The sequence below is a fragment of the Triticum aestivum genome, chromosome 3A, assembly GCF_018294505.1.
Source record: "Triticum aestivum cultivar Chinese Spring chromosome 3A, IWGSC CS RefSeq v2.1, whole genome shotgun sequence".
Taxonomy (NCBI): domain Eukaryota; kingdom Viridiplantae; phylum Streptophyta; class Magnoliopsida; order Poales; family Poaceae; genus Triticum; species Triticum aestivum.
In genome coordinates, this window is record NC_057800.1 from 694277764 (window position 1) to 694297540 (window position 19777).

Here is a 19777-nt window from a genome sequence, read left to right on the forward strand (position 1 = left end):
AGGGAGCACCAGGGGAGAGGAGAGTGAGAGAGGGTCCAGGGTCGCGTGGCGTCGAGGAGGGGCTTCGAGGCGTCCGGTGAGGCAGGCGAGCAGGGAGGAGGCGTGGCGCCTCACGCATGCGTGCGATGTCTCCCTCCTCTGCCTACTAGCAGAGGTAGGTGATGACTGGCACGACCAGATGGGCCGGCCCAGTCCGGGTAAGTTGCCTCTGCCATTCTCTCTCTCCCTTTTCTACTTAGTTTCTGTTTTCTATTTATTTTGCTCTGTTTTGATTTAGTAATAATACTAAACCATTTTTGTTGCTTCTGAAATTATTTGTGGATGCAATATGGACTAGCCCAAAGCCCCACAATATTTTTCAGAATGATTGGAGTTATAAAAGTATTTATAGGAATTTATAACCCTAAGTCAAATACAATATGAGTTAATTCAAAAATCCAAAAATGTCCTAGAAATATATTCATCATTTTTGGCAGAGGTTTCTACCTTAACCAAAAATCATGAACTTTTCTTGAGGAAATTTGGGTTCACTGAAAATGTTTTTTTGGTTGAACCTAGTTGAATTCCTTTTGATGCTAGGGTTTGATCATCCCCATTTCAAATTTCCATAAAAGTTAAACATGATGCAAACACTAGGCAGCACCAAAAGCTAGGGATGTGACAGATCAGGCGACACAGTGGTCAACGCCGGATTCAGCAACCCCAAGCCCGGTCAGCGGAAGAAGCCATTCAAGGCGAATCGAGACGAACCATCCAACCTGGACAAGATATTGGACCGACCCTGCCAGATTCATGGCCACCCCGATAAACCAGCTAATCATACCAATAGAAACTGCTAGGTCTTTAAACAGGCCGGCAAGCTTAACGCCGAACACAGGGGGAAGAGGCCGCCAAGCGACAGCGATGACGGGAAGGTTCACCAACGAAACATCAGGGGTCAGAAGTAGTCTCCACCCGAGGACCAACTACTCCTAGAACGGAAATAGCAACCCGGCTTCCGCCGCCCACTTCGTACACCTACAAAGTTTGTACCGCACATACATAATTACGCACTCAAGATAGCATGGGCATTGGCGGAAGCACAATACAGACAAGCCTGCAAACATTCCAGTAACTCTTCTTCTTATTATTTTTTCTTTTTTCCTTTGCTATCCTTTAAAAATAGGTGACGAACAGGATGAACCACTACAAAAAAAGACACATCCGTGACATTTTGGGCCGAACGAAAAAAAAAATCTGTCATACATATGACACTTCTATGATGATAATTGTGACAAAACCCGGTATCATCATAGATGTGGTGGGCTCCTACTTCTATGACAAAAAATCATGACAGAAAATGGGCTTTTTGTCCTGGGCGGGCCGGAGACGCAGCTGCATGACATTCTTTGGGCCATCCATGACGGAAAAAACCATGGTAGAAGCGAGGGCGAGGAAAATTTCTGGGAGTTCCCGGTTACGGTGGGAGGTCGGGGGCCGAGCGATGTGCGTTTCTCTCATACACGTACGCGTGTGTGTGCGAGGCATTGGCTCTAACTGAACCCGAGTGAGGTATTGGGCTTTACTGAATCCGAGCGATTGCACTGCAGGCTACGCGTTACTGAACCCGAGCGATGGATCGATGGCTGTTAACTAAACCCGATTGAGCGATTCCTTCGCTACTGCTGCTAACTAAAGCCGATCGATGCTGCCTCTAGATGAACAATGAGTGTTGCGAGGGGGGGGGGGTGGATGAACAATTCCCGGTGGGGTTGGATGAACATGACCCCGTGGTGTTGCCTTTGGATGAACATGACCCCGATCGATCGAGCCGGTTGGGGCTGGATGAACAGGACCCCGTGGAGGGCTGGATGAACAGGACCACCCCGTGGAGGGCAGGATGAACAGTAGACGATGGAGGGCAGGATGAACAGTAGCCCGTGGAGGGTGGTTGAACAGGAGCTCGTGGAGAGGGCTGGTTGAATAGTAGCCGGTGGAGTAGCACGCGGTGGAGGCTAGATGAACAGGAGCCCGCGGATGAACAGTCGCAGGTGGAGGCTGGAGGAGGTCGACGGTGGATGAACAGTCCTATTTTGCGGTATGCCACACCCCTCCCGATGAACATGACCCCCGTTTCGACCGTAGGAGGTCCGTTTCGTCCGTTTTGCGGTACGCCACACCCCTACCGATGAACAGGACCCCCATTTCGACCGTAGGAGGTCCGTTTCCTCCATTTTGCGGTATGCCAGACCCCTCCCGATCAACAGGACCCCGTTCCGAATGTAGGAGGTCCGTTTCCTCCATTGTGCGGTACGCCAGGCCTCGTTTCCATCGCCTGTTCCGTCCAAGCCCTCCAGATGAACATGACCACGCATTCCGTTCTGACCCAGCCGGTTGGCTCCCACGCGTTCCGTTGCCTCCCCATGAACACGACGCATTCCGTTGCCTCCCCATGAACACGACGACAATGCAATTTCTCCGTTCTGACCCAGCCCTGTACACGAGCCCTGGTCGTACGTATGCGCGAATAGGCGTTCGAGACCCCGCCCATATGTACACATACGTGGCCGTATTTTCTTTCTTGCACCCAGGCCGCTGTATGTACGTGTACATGCTACGTGCGCGCCTCTACTACGACATGTGCGCGCCTCTACATCGACCAGTATGTACGTACACGTTCGCGACCAGAATGACAACGCTACGTACGCTTCGACCAGGCGGGTCCCGACTGTGAGGCACTTTCTTGCATGCAAAAATGTAGCTGGCGGGTCCCAGCAGTCAGGGGGCGAATCATGTTTTTGCCCAGACGCACTTCCTTGCGTGCGAAGATGTAACTTGTGGGTCCCAACAGTCAGGGGAAACGTTTTTTTGCTAAATACAGTGGCCCGTCCGGTGGGTCCCAGCTGTCAGGTGGAGGAATCATTATTTTCTGCGTAATAAGGAGGCACTTCCTTGCTGCGGCCGTGGACCCAGCTGTCAGCCTCTCCACATATAGTCCACGTCCGATGGAAGTCGTTCCTTGACCACGTTGACCACGCCGCACCGAGAGCACCAGGGCGGTGGACGACGGCGAGGCCTAGGAAGGGGACGACACGGAGGCAGGGAAGACTCGGTAGTTGTTTCCCATGCGGAGGGGAGTACGACTGTACGAGGGTTTACTGGTTCGTCTGCCGCCGCCGAAGAATAACAACAGGTGTGGGTGAGTAGAGGGATGGCTAGGCCAGTGATGGGAGTACGGTCGGGCAGTGAGGCCTGCGCGGCAGCACAGCCGGCCGCGAGGAGGAGGGAGCAGGCTGTCCCGCCGGTGCTTGTTTGAGCGGCTGGAGCAGGAAGAGCAGAGATTGAAGAAGCACGACAGGCGTTGGATGGACATCCAACAGTCAGTGCTTGTGCGTCAACCTTTTCTTTTAGGAAAGCCTCAAATCTGTGGAAAACAACATACAACCCATCTGCCATTATTTCTAATAATTTACAGCCCATTTGCTAATTCTTAAGGTTTTTTTGGAGCCCATATTCTTTTTGTTAGCATTACAGCCCATATTGTGGCAACGGTTAAAAAATTATATGAAATTTTGCATATTTCGGTGCGGTCCGAACTATTTTTAATCCCAAAATTTCGAATCACATTCAAACTGATTTCAAAAATAAATGTATATCAATATAAAATCCAACAAATCCTCCATGCATAAAAATTAATGTAATTTAAAATCTTGAAATGAAAAAAAAGATATTTGAAACTAATTGCCGGTTTGATGTGTTTTAAAATTGTACAACCCATTTCTCATCACTGATGGGCCATTTTCTCGGCCAGCCGAATGAAAGCTCTCCTCGTCTTGAAAGATTTGCAGCCCAATAGGCCTGACAAAGCGACTTACTTGGCAAATCACAAAAAAACTGGGCTGTGGCCGTGGACCCAGCTGTCAGCCTCTCCACATACAGTACTCTTCAGATGGAAGTCGTTCCTTGACCATGTTGACCACGCCGCGCGGAGAGCACCACGGTAGTGGACTACAGCGAGGCCTAGGAAGGGGACGACACGACAGTGGAAGCCCGCGCGGAGAGGACTACGAGGGTTCACTGGTTCGGCTGCGGTGTGAGGCTGCCGTCGCCGCAGGGCCTGGCCAGCGGTGGGAATAGTAGGGGGCGGTGAGGCCTCTGTGGTAGCACAGCCGACCACGGGAGGCAGGAGCATGCGGCACGACCGGCGCTGCTTTGGGCGGCTGGAGCAAGTAGACCAGAGGTTGAAGAAGCACTACGACCGTTGGATGGACATCCTACGGTCACTGGAGCTAGAATCGTTCATATTGACTAAGTTGACAAAGCCCTTCGTCCCCGTCAACTTAGTAGGCCCACAAGTCAGCCTCCCGGCAAGGTGGGTCCCAGCTAGCCGGGGGAGTATTCATTTTTGTGTGCATAATAAGGAGGCACTTCCGGTGGGTCCGAGCTGACAGCGGGGGGAACGTTTTTTCCCGAAATACGGTGGCCCGTCCGATGGGTCCCAGTAGTCAGGGGAAAAGATCTTTTTCACAAAATACTGGTGGCCTGTCTGGTTGGTCCCTGCTGTCAGGTGGAGGAATCATTATTTTCCGCGTAATAAGGAGGCACTTCCTTGCTGCCGCCGTGGACCCAGCTGTCAGCCTCTCCACATACAATCCACGTCTGATGGAAGTCGTTCCTTGACCACATTGACCATGCCGCACCGAGAGCACCAGGGCGGTGGACGACGACGAGGCCTAGGAAGGGGACGACACGGAGGCAGGGAAGACTCCGCAGTTGTTTCCCACGCGGAGGGGAGTACAACTATACGAGGGTTTACTGGTTCGTCTGCCGTCGCCGAAGAATAACAACAGGTGTGGGTGAGTAGAGGGATGGCTAGGCCAGCGTTGGGAGTATGGTCGGGCAGTGAGGCCTGCGTGGCAGCACAGCCGGCCGCGAGGAGGAGGGAGCATGCAGTCCCGCCGGCGCTTGTATGAGCGGCTAGAGCAGGAAGAGCAGAGATTGAAGAAGCACGACGGGAGTTGGATGGACATCCAACAGTCAGTGCTTGTGCGTCAACCTTTTCTTTTAGGAAAACCTCAAATCTGTGGAAAACAGCATACAACCCATCTGCCATTATTTCTAATAATTTACAGCCCATTTGCTAATTCTTAAGGTTTTTTTGGAGCCCATATTCTTTTTGTTAGCATTACAGCCCATATTGTGGCAACGGTTAAAAAATTATATGAAATTTTGCATATTTCGGTGCGGTCCGAACTGTTTTTAATCCTGAAAATCCGACTCATATTCAAACTGATTTTAAAAATAAATGTATATCAATATAAAATCCAAGAAATTCTCCACGCATAAAAATTAGTGTAATTTAAAATCTTGAAATGAAAAAAAAAGATATTTGAAACTAATTGCCGGTTTGATGTGTTTTAAAAATGCACAACCCATTTCTCATTACTGATGGGCCATTTTCTCAGCCAGCCGAATGAAAGCTCTCCTCGTCTTGAAAGATTTGCAGCCCAACAGGCCTGACAAAGCGACTTACTTGGCAAATCACAAAAAAACTGGGCTGTGGCCGTGGACCCAGCTGTCAGCCTGTCCACGTACAGTACTCTTCCGATGGAAGTCATTCCTTGACCACGTTGACCACGCCGCGCGGAGAGCACCACGGCAGTGGACGACGACGAGGCCTAGGAAGGGGATGACACGGCAGTGGAAGCCCGCGCAGAGAGGACTACAAGGGTTCACTGGTTCGACTGAGGTGTGAGGCTGCCATCGCCATAGGGCCTGGCCAGTGGTGGGAATAGTAGGGGGCGGTGAGGCCTCTGCGGTAGCACAGCCGACCACGGGAGGCAGGAGCATGCGGCACGACCGACGCTGCTTTGGGCGGCTGGAGCAAGTAGACCAGAGGTTGAAGAAGCACTACGGCCGTTGGATGGACATCGTACGGTCACTGGAGCTAGAGTCGTTCATATTGACTAAGTTGACAAAGCCCTTCATCCCCGTCAACTTAGTAGGCCCACAAGTCAGCCTCCCAGCAAGGTGGGTCCCAGCTAGCCGGGGGAGTATTCATTTTTTTGTGCGTAATAAGGAGGCACTTCCGATGGGTCCGAGCTGACAGCGGGGGGAACGTTTTTTCGCGAAATACGGTGGCCCGTCCGATGGGTTCCAGTAGTCAGGGGGAAATGATTTTTTCGCAAAATACTGGTGGCCCGTCTGGTTGGCCCTGCTATCAGGTGGAGGAATCATTATTTTCCGCGTAATAAGGAGGCACTTCCTTGCTGCCGCCGTGGACCCAGCTGTCAGCCTCTCCACGTACAGTCCACGTCCGATGGAAGTCGTTCCTTGACCACGTTGACCACGCCGTGCTGAGAGCACCAGGGCGGTGGACGACGGCGAGGCCTAGGAAGGGGACGACGCAGAGCCGGTGAAGACGCGGCAGTGGATGACCACGCGGAGAGGAGTATGAGGGTTCACTCGTTCGGCTATGGTGTGAGGCTGTCATCGCCGCAGGGCCTGGCAAGCGGTGGGAATAGTAGGGGGCGGTGAGGCCTCCGCGGCAGCACAGCCGGCCACAGGAGGCAGGAGTAGGCGACACGACCGGTGCTGCTTTGGGAGGCTGGAGCAAGAAAGACCAAAGGTTGAAGAAGCACTACGGCCGTTGGATGGACATCGTACGGTCACTGCAGCTAGAAGCATTTATATTGACTAAGTTGACAAAGCCCTTGGTACGTCAACTTAGTAGACCCACAGGTCAGCTTTCGAAATGGTGCGCCCCAGATGTCCGGGGGAGGAATCATTTTTTGGGCGGGTGAAGCTAGAATATCCGAGATTGAAGAAGAAGCACGGCATCCGTTGGATGGACATCCAATGGCCACTGCTGCTAGAACCGTGTGTTGACTATAAGTTGACCAAGGTTTGCATACGCGTCAACTCTGTTTTTTTAGGGGACGCGTCAACTTAGTAAGGCCAGAAGTGTGTGGCAGAGAACTTATAGCCCATTTGAGATTTGTATGAATGTGTAGCCCATTTTTGAATTCTAATGGAATTTACTACAGCCCATTTACAGTTTGTTAAAAGTTCATCCCATTTCAACCAACCGTTCAAAACAGAATTCAATAAAATTTCCCACATTTTGATGGGATCCGAAATATTTTTATCCCGATTTAAATATAAATTTATATCACGTAAAAATCCAACGAAACATTGCTATCGCAACAATTAATGAAATTAAAATTTTCAATATCCAAAAATAGTAATTTATAAAGTAATCACGTGTTTGGTGCATTTTTTTATAGTTACTGCCCAGTTTTTATAATTACATCCCATTTATTATTTCTTGAAGCCCATTTTCTTGTTAAGCCTAATGCATCCCTCCTAGGAAAGATTTGCAGCCCAGCGGGGCGGAGAATAACAACTTGACCTTCCCTGGGTATTCCTAAAAAAAGTATAGCTGGGCCCAGTTAATACTTGCAGCGATGTTTTCGTTGTTGTTCAGACGAGAAAAATTAAAATCTGGGCTAAACATCAAAAAACTCTGCAGTGCTCACACCTCAAAAACACAAATACTGCTCGAGCTGCTTGGTCCTAGCTGTCGGCCGCTTCTTGTGCAATTCTCTCGTTTATTGACTACTACATAGGTTGACATTGGTGTGGGACCATGATATCAGGAAACCAGGGGGAGCAAAATAAATTACTCCAGCGAGCGCTTCCACCTCTGCCTCGTTGTCTCTCGTGGAAACCCCTTTCCTCCCTTTTTTTGCTCGAGCAAGGACCAATGCATGCAGCACGTCCATGCTGTTATTAGGCAAGAAAGAAAAGCGCTTTGCATGCTATGAATTATGATGGACTGCATGGGTAGCTAATAAGGCATCCTCTTAACTGCTGTGATTAAATGTTGTGTTTAGAAGAGAGAAATATTGTTTTTTTCCACCAATCTGCTTGCACCTAGGTCGTGATGCACCTTCTAATACGACTTATTCACCTAGACTGAGGGAGTATAGTTTAATACATATATAATAAGGAGGCACTTGCGTACGTGAGGCTATGGACCTGGTGGGTCCCCATTTTCATCCTCTCCAAGTAAAGTCATCTCCTCGCCCGCGTGCGCTTTCCACTCGAAACAGTCAGTGCCGCCCGCCCCGCTTCCCGGTGCAGGCGATTGCTCCGCCTTCAAATGACACAAGTGCCATCCGTCCATCCATCTACCGCCCACATTAATGATACGCGGTTGCCGAGGTGGCTACTCCGGCGCCACACATCCGTCCCTCCGCCCGCCCACCATTGCTATATAAACTGCCGCGTCGGCCATAGCCGCAGTCATCCGCATATGTTCCCTTTCTCCTGTCCACACCACTACTGCCCACTATGGCTTCCTCACGCTCTAGCGCATTTTGGGACGGGCGGACGATGGACCACAAGGAGATGGCAGCCATTGCTGCCGACCGGCTGGCCGACAGGCAGCCGGAGGACGATGATGTCCCAATGGAGAACATGGTAGTCGACGATCCGGCGCCAACCCCCTCCTCCACGCCATCCTCGCCGGTGCATTGCACCATGGCCATCGGTGAGGCCCGTGCCCAATATATGGCCAGTGTGAGGCAGATGCATCAGGAGCAGTTCCGGGAGGCGCAGACCGACGCCGCCTACAACCACCATCTCCTCCAGGAGCACCTGCAGGCGGAGGAGCAGATCGCCGTGGAGCGGGCGGAGCAAGAGGCGCTGCTCGACTCGTACCGCTCCGCCTGCAAGGGCCGCCTCGAGCGCTGGCGATACCGCATGCGGGTGGCGGAGGCTACAACCGCCTACAAAGAGGCTAGCAAAGAGGGCGATGAAGCGGGTGAGGCGCTGTTTGGCGAGACCGAGGACAAGGCAGAGGACAATGCCAGCTCCGACGAGTCCCCTCTCCACTGGTGTCGACGAGGCCCTACTCCGCCGAGGCCCCGCGGTGCCAACAACGAGGCAGAGGACACCGCCGGCTCCACCGAGGCCCCGCCTTGCCAACAACGAGGCAGAGGACATCACCGGCTCAGCCGAGGCCCCACCCTGCCGGCAACGAGGGGGAGGATTTCCACCGCTCCGGTGAGGCGCCGCCCGCCGGCAATGAGACAGAGGACATCGCCGACTCCGCCGAGGCCCCGCCCCGCTACCAACGAGGCCGCACCACACAGAAAACGAGGAAGAGTAGAACACGGTAGGTCGCCGCCGCTCGGGTCCAAGTAAGGCCACTGCTGCTCCCCTCCTGTTGAAGCCAAGCTAGGCGAGTTGACCATTTATGGCCGGTTAGCTTCTTGGCGGCGACGTGGAGTCGGGGAGTTCCGCTGGAGAATAACGCTGCTTCTACTTAACTGCTGGTGTAGTTGGCTGACTGACACGTGGGCCCAACAGGCCACATGTTAGTTACGCAACTGCACCTACAGTTAAGTCACTGAAGCTTCTGTTCAGCTCAGCGGGACACAGGTGGGTAGCTTCGTTAATTAATTATACCTCCAGCGCACCCCTTTTAGTTGAAGAATGTATGAAATGTAATGAAATCTGGCATGTTTATATGAAATCCGACCGTGTATGAATGAATTTATTTCTATTAGTCCGAATTCCTGTATCACTAGCATTGGATGAACATGCAAAACAATACGTACTAGCATTATTCCCAGGGTGATCACCTCGTTTGCAGCAGTTTCACATGTACTCCCTCCGGTCCTTTCTAGTCTGCATACAAGTTTTGTCTGCAGTCAAAGTATCTCTACTTTGACCAATCTTATACAAAAAAGTATGCACTTTCACAATGTGCGAAGTAAAAAGGAACAAAAGGAGTACAAACAGTTTGAGCAACTTTTTAGCGTTTCTGTACATTGCAATCAAACACACAGGCCTGGAAATTCATCGAGAACATTCAAAACAATTGATGATTATGCATCTCAGCGACTCACATGTAAGAGGCAATATTTACTTCACAACTAAAGAATAAAGAAAAAATTGATCGACGCTGCTGACAAAAAAGGGCGTCCCATTCGAAAATATCAAACGCATGTCTTGCTAAAATCAATGAGCAAAATTTGACAAGGTTGTCCCATTCCAAAATATCAAATGCCTACGATTGTGGAATGGGCAGGGTTTGTCATCAGTTCGGACATTGACATGGCACCTCGTGCTAAATAAACCAGTCGTTCTTTTTGTGCATTCCACCAAAATCAACCAAATTTGCGCGTAGCTTGTATGGTTTCGGCCTTATAAGTTGGAACACCTTGAACTTGTCGGCACCTCTTTCTTGTGGTGGAAATGAATGATTCGATGTATTCATGAACATTTTGTGCAGTTCGCATTGAAATCAAGCTGAGCACCCCTATTTGCACAAATACAAAAAAGTGATTAGTATAGAGCAAATTGTACTATGAATTGGCAATTTCAATAGGCACATACATGGTCTATGTAGAGCACACTTTTAGAAAAAAGGAACTCACCAAAAAGAATCATAGAACAACATTGTACTCGCGCATCACAGCAAAAAAATGGAGATTTTGTCAGTCCTTCTAAGCTGAAGTTAGTTTGGTCTTATGGGGAGTAATGTAACCATCCTTCAACTGCTCCTTCTGATGATAAGGTAGACAAGGCTTCTTCATCCTGCCATAATCGTAACTAGTCACTTCATGTACTCCATATTCTTCTTCATAGGAAGATGATCCTGTTGTGCAAAGACAAGAGGACTACTAAATGCTAGCATCACTGTTTGCTCGAAAAAAGGAAAGGAAATATTTAAAACATCACAGATGAAGCACTTCTCAAGGACAATACCACTTTTTCATGACAGTATCTAAACAGTAGCACAACACCAATAGAGATGACAAAGCTCAATCATATGGATGAAATTAGTGGGCGAGTACCAACCTTTGTCAGGAGGCTTATTGTGTAGAGCATACAGATGAAGCAATTCTCCGGAACCAACTGTTGCTATCTACGGTGGTGGCCATGCCTACTATATACTCCTCGATTAGTTTAATGTTTCCAACATCTTCTTGTGCAGTTCCACTAAAATATATGGTATCTTCAAAGAAGATCCCTGTTTGCACAAGTAGAGATAATTACATATTACATTAAGAGTGGCATCAAATCAGTGGCAAAACAATTGCTCGTTCTAGCCATAGCAATAAATTAAGATGCATAACTATATCATTACTTGTGTCATCATAGTTCCAGTGCCTCATTACAGCATCGGGAGTTGATTTTTGTTTTTCTTCCCCTTGTTCTTCCCCTTCATCACTTGGTTCAATAATAAACAAGCTTCGCCTCCAATGTAAGATTTGGCATGTCAATTAGGGAGCACAAGTATAGTACTAAACTTAATTTTTTGATTAAAGTGGCAAAATACAGGCCAACGGTTGTGAAATATCCTTATCTTACCTCAATGGGATATTACGGTGCACATACAGATTGGAAGTCTTGTCTCCATTTGTGCAGTGTACTAAAATCAAGCAACATTATCATACAATAGCACAACATATGAATGCACACTGCAGAATCATGTGAAAGAAGGCTAGTACTGACTTCTCATGATGCAGAATTCAAACAACTCACAAGAAGAAGATCTGAACCAAATTCGCGATAACGGATAGGAAGTAAGATCTCCTCTTGTGCAGTTCCACTAAGATCAAGCAATCAAGCAACGTTGTCAGTGTGACATTTTGGTTGACCTCCTCTTGTGCAGTTCCACTAAGATCAAGCAATCAAGCAACTCTTAAAACAAAAGTGTTTTGTGAAGTGCAACAAAAGGTCACAATGGCAACGAGGTGAAGCACATAACCCTGTTTACACAGAGGTGCAAAGGAAACAATTAGTGGTCAATAACGGTGGATGACACAGAAGCCAACAAAAAGAAGCATCTACCTTATCTAAATGGGAAAGAAAGCAAGACAGTAGCATTTCTCAAACGGTGGCATTGATTAATATTAACATAGAGATGCTATTAACAATAAAATTCATTAAACATGTAATTTGCTTTTAACTGTGGCATTGCATCAATTTTCCAGCGGCATTATTCGAGGGTGTTTGTTTACAGGGACATTTTGGTGTAGGGACTAAAAAAACTCCGTGTCAGTCCCATCTAAACCAAAGAGGAGGGACTTTTAGGGACTAAAAGTGGGCATTTGGGACTAGAGAAAGAAGACCCCGAGGGAGTCTTTTTGGGACTTTTTCCAACAGTTGCCCCTGCCACGCATCGCACCTTGTCTCTATTAGTTCATTACTAGGGGTAACATGGTCTTTTAGCATGTCATTTAATAACCTCTAGTCCATGTTTAGTCCCTGGAACCCAGCAGGTAGGGACTAGGGAGTTTTTAACCAAACATGGCCTTAGATTAACAACAGCTAATGAGTTGCACGGGACAGTGGACGCACCAGCACCATGTGCATCTACCGATGTACTGTGGTCACGCATAGTCTGTTGCAACAAGGAACAAACAACCAAGGAGCATATTTGTGTTGGTCCTAGTTTTGTTATCTTTAGACGCCTTTCCCTATGTGAGCGCAGCAAATCTAGTCCTGCTCAAACTCTACAGCCTTGTCCCTTCCTTTCCTTTTTGAACTAGTACTTTCACCCCTTCCTTTCCTCTTTGAACCACGTCTTAGATTTATGTGATACAACTTTCCCCACTACTTTCCCCCATTCCTTTCCTATTTGAACCACATCCTAGATTAATGCTATACAACTTTCCCCCTTCATTTCCTCTTTGAACCACGTCCTAGATTCATGCTATATACAACTTTTCCCACTACTTTCCCCCACTACTTTCCTCTTTGAACCACGTCCTAGATTCATGGTATACATGCAGCTAGAGCAATGCATGTGGAGTAAGTAAATTATACCTTAAGGTTCTTGGGACGTGGTTCGGTGGGCGATGGGACGGCGGCGAAGAAGAAGGGGTCGGAGGCCCTCCCGCTCCGCCGCTGGGTGGAAAGTGAACAGCTGCGCCGGTAGTCCCTCACCGACGGCGACAGCGTTGAGCCTCCTTCCCTTCCCGGCGGATGGGTCCTGCCGGATCTTTGAGCAGCAGTGAGGGGAGAGAGAGGCCAACGAAGTCTTGTTTAGATCTGGAGAGGGCGAGAGAGTGTGAATACAGCAACTACAAGCGCTGAGGCTCCAGTGGGAGAGGGTGAGAGAGTGTTAAGAGAGCAACTACAAGCGCTGAGGCTCCAGCGTGTATATATATACTAGAGAGAGAGTGTGAAGCGTGCAAACCCTAGAAAACATTTTGACGAGTCAAAGAATCCTCCTGGCACAAATTATGCTCACGTGTAGTTATCGAACCCGAGACCTCAAGTTTGATGAGCGAACAGGCTAACCAGCTACACAACCCTCCCGTTATGTTCAACGAGAGGGAAATAACCTTTTATACATTCCTGCATTCATGTGACAAGCATGCCGTGTTTTTTTGTGTGTGTGTGGGAGTCATTGGGATTTCAATCATAATTGTGTCATGTGGCTTTGGTGGTAAGACTATCCACAATGGTGCAGAAATAATGCAGCCTTAGTCACCTTACCTCTCTCCACGTAGTACGTTGGGTCCCACCAGTTAGAGGGTGAAACAAACAAATTAATAAGAAAAATTAAAAGCGCCAGCGGTGTATCTTACCTCACACATCTCGCTACTGCTTGGGAACACTGTAAAAATTGATCCCTCTGTTCGCTCACGTACTATTTTAAGTGAATCCTTATTATAACATGCACACAAATTTTGGGCACTTGTATTCGACTTAAGTCAGTGTGCCACCATATCTCGTATACTTACTACTCCCTCCGTCTAGGTGTAATAAGTTACGTTAGAAGGTGCAACGGGACCAAGGTGCGTGCGTGTGCGTGCGTGCGTGTGTGTGTGTGTGTGTGTGTGTGTAACACCATGTGTGTGTTAGAGAGAGCGACAGATCGACCTACTGCTACAGAGAGATGTCGTGTAGTGTACGATTTTAGCCGCAAGAGTCGATGCATCCTCTCGTTTCCGGGCGTGTCCGGTAGGGACATGCGGACAGCTGCCACGCCCGCTCCTGACCAGCCTGGCCCACCTAAAGCCCCTCCATCGCCCGCACGCGCTTCCTGTCCAAAATGGTCAGCGCCGCTCCAAAGAATCGGTGCCGCATTCATGCCCAGGCAGATCGGACGCGACCTCTCACTGGCGCAAGAGTGATGGTTGCTTCGTCCGTCCAACTTACTGCTGGGTCTATGTGATTTGACGTCTCATTGGTCTTTATAACTGAGGTGGTAGGACTGCTGGATGTCCCACGCTTTCGGCGAAAGGAGGTATACTACTGCTAGATTACAATTTTCTCCATTCTTACAGCGGAGGCATGCAAGAGTAGTGAAAACATGCAGGCTCAGTGATTACATGGCCCACCTCACACTATCACCATGTGACACCTAACTCTTTACATAGTACTCCCTCCGTTCCTAAATATTACTAGATGAGTTCCCACGCGTTGGCGCGGAACAGCGGTATATCTCTTTGCGCAAAATTATCGATTTCATAGAACAAAAAAAACTCTATAATCGCATGACAAATGTGGCAGCCAAACTAAATAAACTTCCATCATCATTTAGATAATCCCACGTAAGGAAAAAAGATCAGCCAACTCCTACTGCATAATGGGATTATATTTTTCTTTCTGACATGTTAATGGGACTTAAAAGCTCACTTACATGCATGCTACCGGTGCATGCTTGCATGCAGACATATTGATGTGATTTAAAACCCACTCACATGCATGTGGCACGATATTTCTGCATGCTTGCATGTGGCTTAGTGTGGAGCCTCTCAACGTCAAGATCAGACGACTATTATGGACTGATTTACTTCATCTAACGGCTACATCAATTTTGATGACGTGGCTCAAGGAGAGGATAGAGAATTCCTAGTAGTGGGGGCTAGCTATTACTAGTAGATATAAGACTTTGTAGAGATTCCACTACATACGGAACAAAATGAATGAATCTACACTTAAAATGCATCTATATACATTCGCATGTGGTTCATGGTGAAATATCTACAAAGACTTATATTTAGGAACGGAGGAAGTACTAGTATAGTACGTACTATAATTTATCAGCGAGATAAATTTGTACAATGCTATGAAGCTTCCAGCTTCTGTTACATGTATCTTGCGTCCAAGGTTGCCCGTTGCAACATTTCATCAAATACAAAGGAGACTAACATGCATGCTATTGCATCTCAATGATTGACATATCATAGCAAATATGTACTCCCTCTATTCCAAAATAAGTTTCTCAACTTTGTGCAAACTTTAGTACAAATTTGTACTACTACTAAAGTTGACACTTATTTTGGAACAGAGGCAGCTAAAGAAAAAAAGATCCATGCAGTCCCTAGCCCTTGAACCGTGAACCCTGACCAGGCTCCAATTTGCTGGCAACGTTCGAGCTTCCTAATAAATGAAGTTTGCAACCTTTTGACCATCGGATCATTTTGTGCAGTTTCACCAAAATCGAGATGAGCATCCCTGTGGCAAAGAAATTGAACAAGCGTGATTAGAATAAGATTACTGGTACTAGTTGATGAGACATAAACTCATCACAAATACAGTACGTAGAAGCCAGTAGAGGTATTTGCGGGGCAAAGAAGTAGATAAATATCCACAGGGAGTGATGTGGGCAGGTGGAGCAGTGGTACAAGCCGGCTGTAAAGGGAGTTGTACCTGAGGGACGTAGCTCAACCTTGAGGAGGGCGGCGGGAGGCGGCAACTGCCCACGTCGCGGCAGTGAGCAAGGGACGAAGGCAACCTCACCGGCTTTGTGAGAGAGAACAGCGGGGACCCCTGATCGGGACGTGCCGACAGTGGGTTTTCGCCGTCGGCGACGGCCACCGCATCTACATTAAGCATCCACCCCTTCCCCAAGCGGACGTCATCCGCTGGGATGTTAGAGGTGTGGCCACTGTCATTTTGTGCGAGAGAGTTTGAAGAGAGCAACCCTAGCAAGCAACCGTGTAGGTTGGCTCGTCCTGACTATGTATACAGTGGAGTCGTTTCCTTTTCTCTCTGTATGAACCTATCATATTGCGTACGTGCCACTGAAGAAAAAAAACTTTATTTATAAATGACGCGGCACCTACTACTCGTTCTCCTATAACCTTGCGCTTGGCATCTCCAAAATATTAACCTTGCGATTGGCTCTTCGCCTCTTCGGGAAGTCGAGCAATAATGGTAGTGCAGTATATATCGTTCTGGCTATACGAGACTGAATGAATTGCTGCACGTCCACCACGTGGGTGAGGGTCGAGGGGCGAGGGAGAGTGCTACATACGGAGCAAAATGAGTGAATCTACACTCTAAAATACGTCCATATACATCAGTGTTTGGAGTATGTACTAGTAGTTCATATTGAAATCTACTAAAGGACATATATATTCCAAACAATATGATATAATCTCTATAACCAAGGTAGTAGGGACGGGGAGTAAACGGAGGAAGTAGTAAATTTTTCTCCTCGTCCTGCGAGCCACCGCGCACATGGGCGAGGGAGCGGGTGTAAGGCGTAGTAAGCAAGCTTCACCTCATCCTGCGAGCCACCGCGCCCGTGGGCGGGGGAGACGGCATACTAAGCAAGCTTCTCCTTGTTCTGCGAGTTAACAGGACACATCAAAAGTACTCCAGTGTATAGAGCCTTGCCTCTAAGGTAGGCCCCACATGGTTTGCCTGTTTTTTTAACATAACACGTCAAGTCGCAATTTGTTTGTTCACCCGTGGTATACGATCCTCCCTCCACCAAGTGGAAAACCAGTACACGTGCCAAATTACCACATGGGCTGCCTTTTTCGTACTGAAATGAGCTCCACCGTGTACCCGCGCAGGTGTGGTTGGGAAAGAGACGGGAGTACGTGCGTCGTGCATGCACCTCTTCTCTTCGTGCACGTCTCCCACCTACGTGTGTGTGTGTGAGAGATACAAACTGCGTTCGCGAGTGTATTTTGTTTTGGGGTGGGGGGTGGGGTGGGGGGTTGATTTCATGAATTATTTGTGGGAATATGTGTCGATGACATCTCAAATTTTTTTTGCATGCAATGTGTGTGAAATGGAGGCCTATCCATATCATACATAGAGGGTCGGGCAATCCACGAGAAGAGAGGGAGGGGTCATATCTATCGATAGAGTCGAAGAGAGGATCAAGTGGGTGGGTGCGAGATCGATGAAGAGAGCCATCGAAATTGTGTGTGTGTACAAGTCAAAGATATAGGGCGACTGGCCTACCGACACGTTAGAGGGCACACATCAAGTTTGTGTGTGGCAGGGAGATATGACTAGAGCGCTCGATGTATCGGTGTGTGTGGGGGGGAGGGGGGTGGTGGTAGGGGTAGGCAGAGGCCTAACTATAGAAGTAGAACGACTCGTATATGTGTTGATAAGGAGAGACCCAGCTATGTCTTGAGGGAGATCGGTCGACATCCATGCATAACTGAAGGACGGGAAATATGATGGGAGAGAGAGAGAGAGGAGAGAGAGAGGGAGGGAGAGGGGTAGAGTGCTGGATGGGTGATGGGGTTGCTTCTCGAAGATGGTGGGAGAGGCCTACTAGACAAACCGAGGGTGGAACTGCAATGTTATCAATAAGAGTGGGGATGTGTTTCTGTATGTGCATGTGCGTGATAGATCTGTCGGGACGCATCCTTGGATGGTGAAGGAAAACCATGTGTTTGGTAAGCAAACCTAACTAGATCGGTACATCAATTGTTGTTTGTCGGAGGAAGGGAGAGACACAACTAATGAGGTAGATCGATTGACGTGTGGGTAAAAAAGAGTTATAAGGACCTAGCAAGCTATATGTATAGCGAGAGATCGGTCGGTGTACGTCCATTTGTTAGAGGCAAATAAGGCCCAGCGAGACGGATAGACAGAGAGAATGGAGCTAGGAGGTGGTGCGAGAGGCCCAACTACTAGCTAGATAGGGGGAGGAGTGTGCGGTTGTGAGAGCGATGAAAAGAGGGGCGAGAGTTTACACGTGTGTCTGACCATATGAGAGACACGAGGCAAGGACACATAAAGGAGGAGATTGAAGGTGTGTTTGTATGTTTTAGGTAGGCATCGCTGGAGAGGTTTATCGATCGGTGTGTGTCGGAAAGGAGTTGTGGAGACTCTGGGAGAACGACCTAAAGAATAAAAATGAATGTGCCCGGAGGATAGAATGCCGAGGGAGGGGGAGGGCGAGGAGGGCATGTGCATGCACGAGAGAAAGTTAGTGGTAGCTACAAAGGTTAGAGGATTGTGTGGGTGTAAGAGACTAACAAAGATAATAATTTGATATGAAAGCGGATTCATATATTTGAATAGGAGATCATAGTGTTTTAAACATTGCATGCATGAATATAGCGGTGATACACGTGTTGTGCACGTGTTATACCATAATGTGATAATGCATGGCATTTTCAACTCACAGCTAAATGCCGAACAATCTAAACGATACTATACATCAAACAATCTCACATTTTATTTGAATTCGTGATACTGTGTGGCGTTTGCAGCTTACAACTAAATATCGAACAATCTGAACAATACTATATATCAAACATTCTCACATTTTATTTGAATTTGTGGTAATGTGTGGTGTTTGCCACTCACATCTAAATACTTGTAGGCATAGGGGGCGGGCACCATACATAATGTGATAAACACATTATACATATGAGACATGGTTTAGATTATGAAGATCTAGCTAGAGCTAGAAATGTAATGTGATTTGAAATCAAAATAAAGTGGATTCAAAAAATCTAGTTCGAGTACATATAGTACACATAGTTCATATGTAACTCAAGACTAATCATGTGGTGTGCTTTGAAGATAATACACAAATGATGGTTTAACTTGACAATAATGATGATTGTAGATCTTATTAAAATAGAGAAATGAATTCAAATGCTTTGACTTCACAACAATCATTACTGTAGATCTTATTCAAATAGAGAAACGAATTCAAATTTAGTTCATATTGAAGCGGTAGTATATACGTTTGGAATGCACTAAAACGTTCATTTGAGTAGTAGGTTGCATGCATTATACACGTAGCGAAATATTTTAATTGAACATAACATGAATTCAAAGTTTTGAATGACATTTGTAGGGCACATTGATTTGGTACAGTACACGTTAGGCTTGTCCGGAAATTTCAACCGGCGCCTTGTTAGCCCGAAATATTTAAGATATATCTTTGTCTCGTTGTGCTCCGAGAACTCCCTCCATCTCAACCCGCGCCTTGCTATTCCGAAATTACAACGCGCGCGAAAACTCCCACCTCCTGTGAAATCCCGACATGCGAAATTCTCGTGGTACCCCTGAACCGAAAGAACCGCCTCAAATCGGTGGGGGTACTTTCGTAACTTACCCCACATTTCGAACAAGCGCGTCTCTAAGCCATGGTTCCCCACTGCCATCCCATCCGCCCACCCATTCGTACACCGAGGCCACGAAAACCCGCGACAAAACTCCACACCCTGCTCCGTCCGCCACCCAGCCGGAGCCTCTTCCCGGACGAAGTCGTCCATAGCAACACCTCGACGTCCCTCATCCACCGTACTCGATGAGGATCCGCCATCGATCTCATCGTCCCGCCAGTTCAGCCACCCCGTCCTCCACCTCCAAGGAGCTGCCCCGACGTTCCCCTCATCTTCGCACCACCTCCATTCCCACACCACCATCTTCACCTGCACCACCGGAAGAGCATCATCATCACCGTTTCCTCGGATGAAGCTGTGGCCTAATCGGCGCCACCAAAGAGGTTGTACACTAATCGTCGCATTTTCTTCTTGATTCGATCTCATGG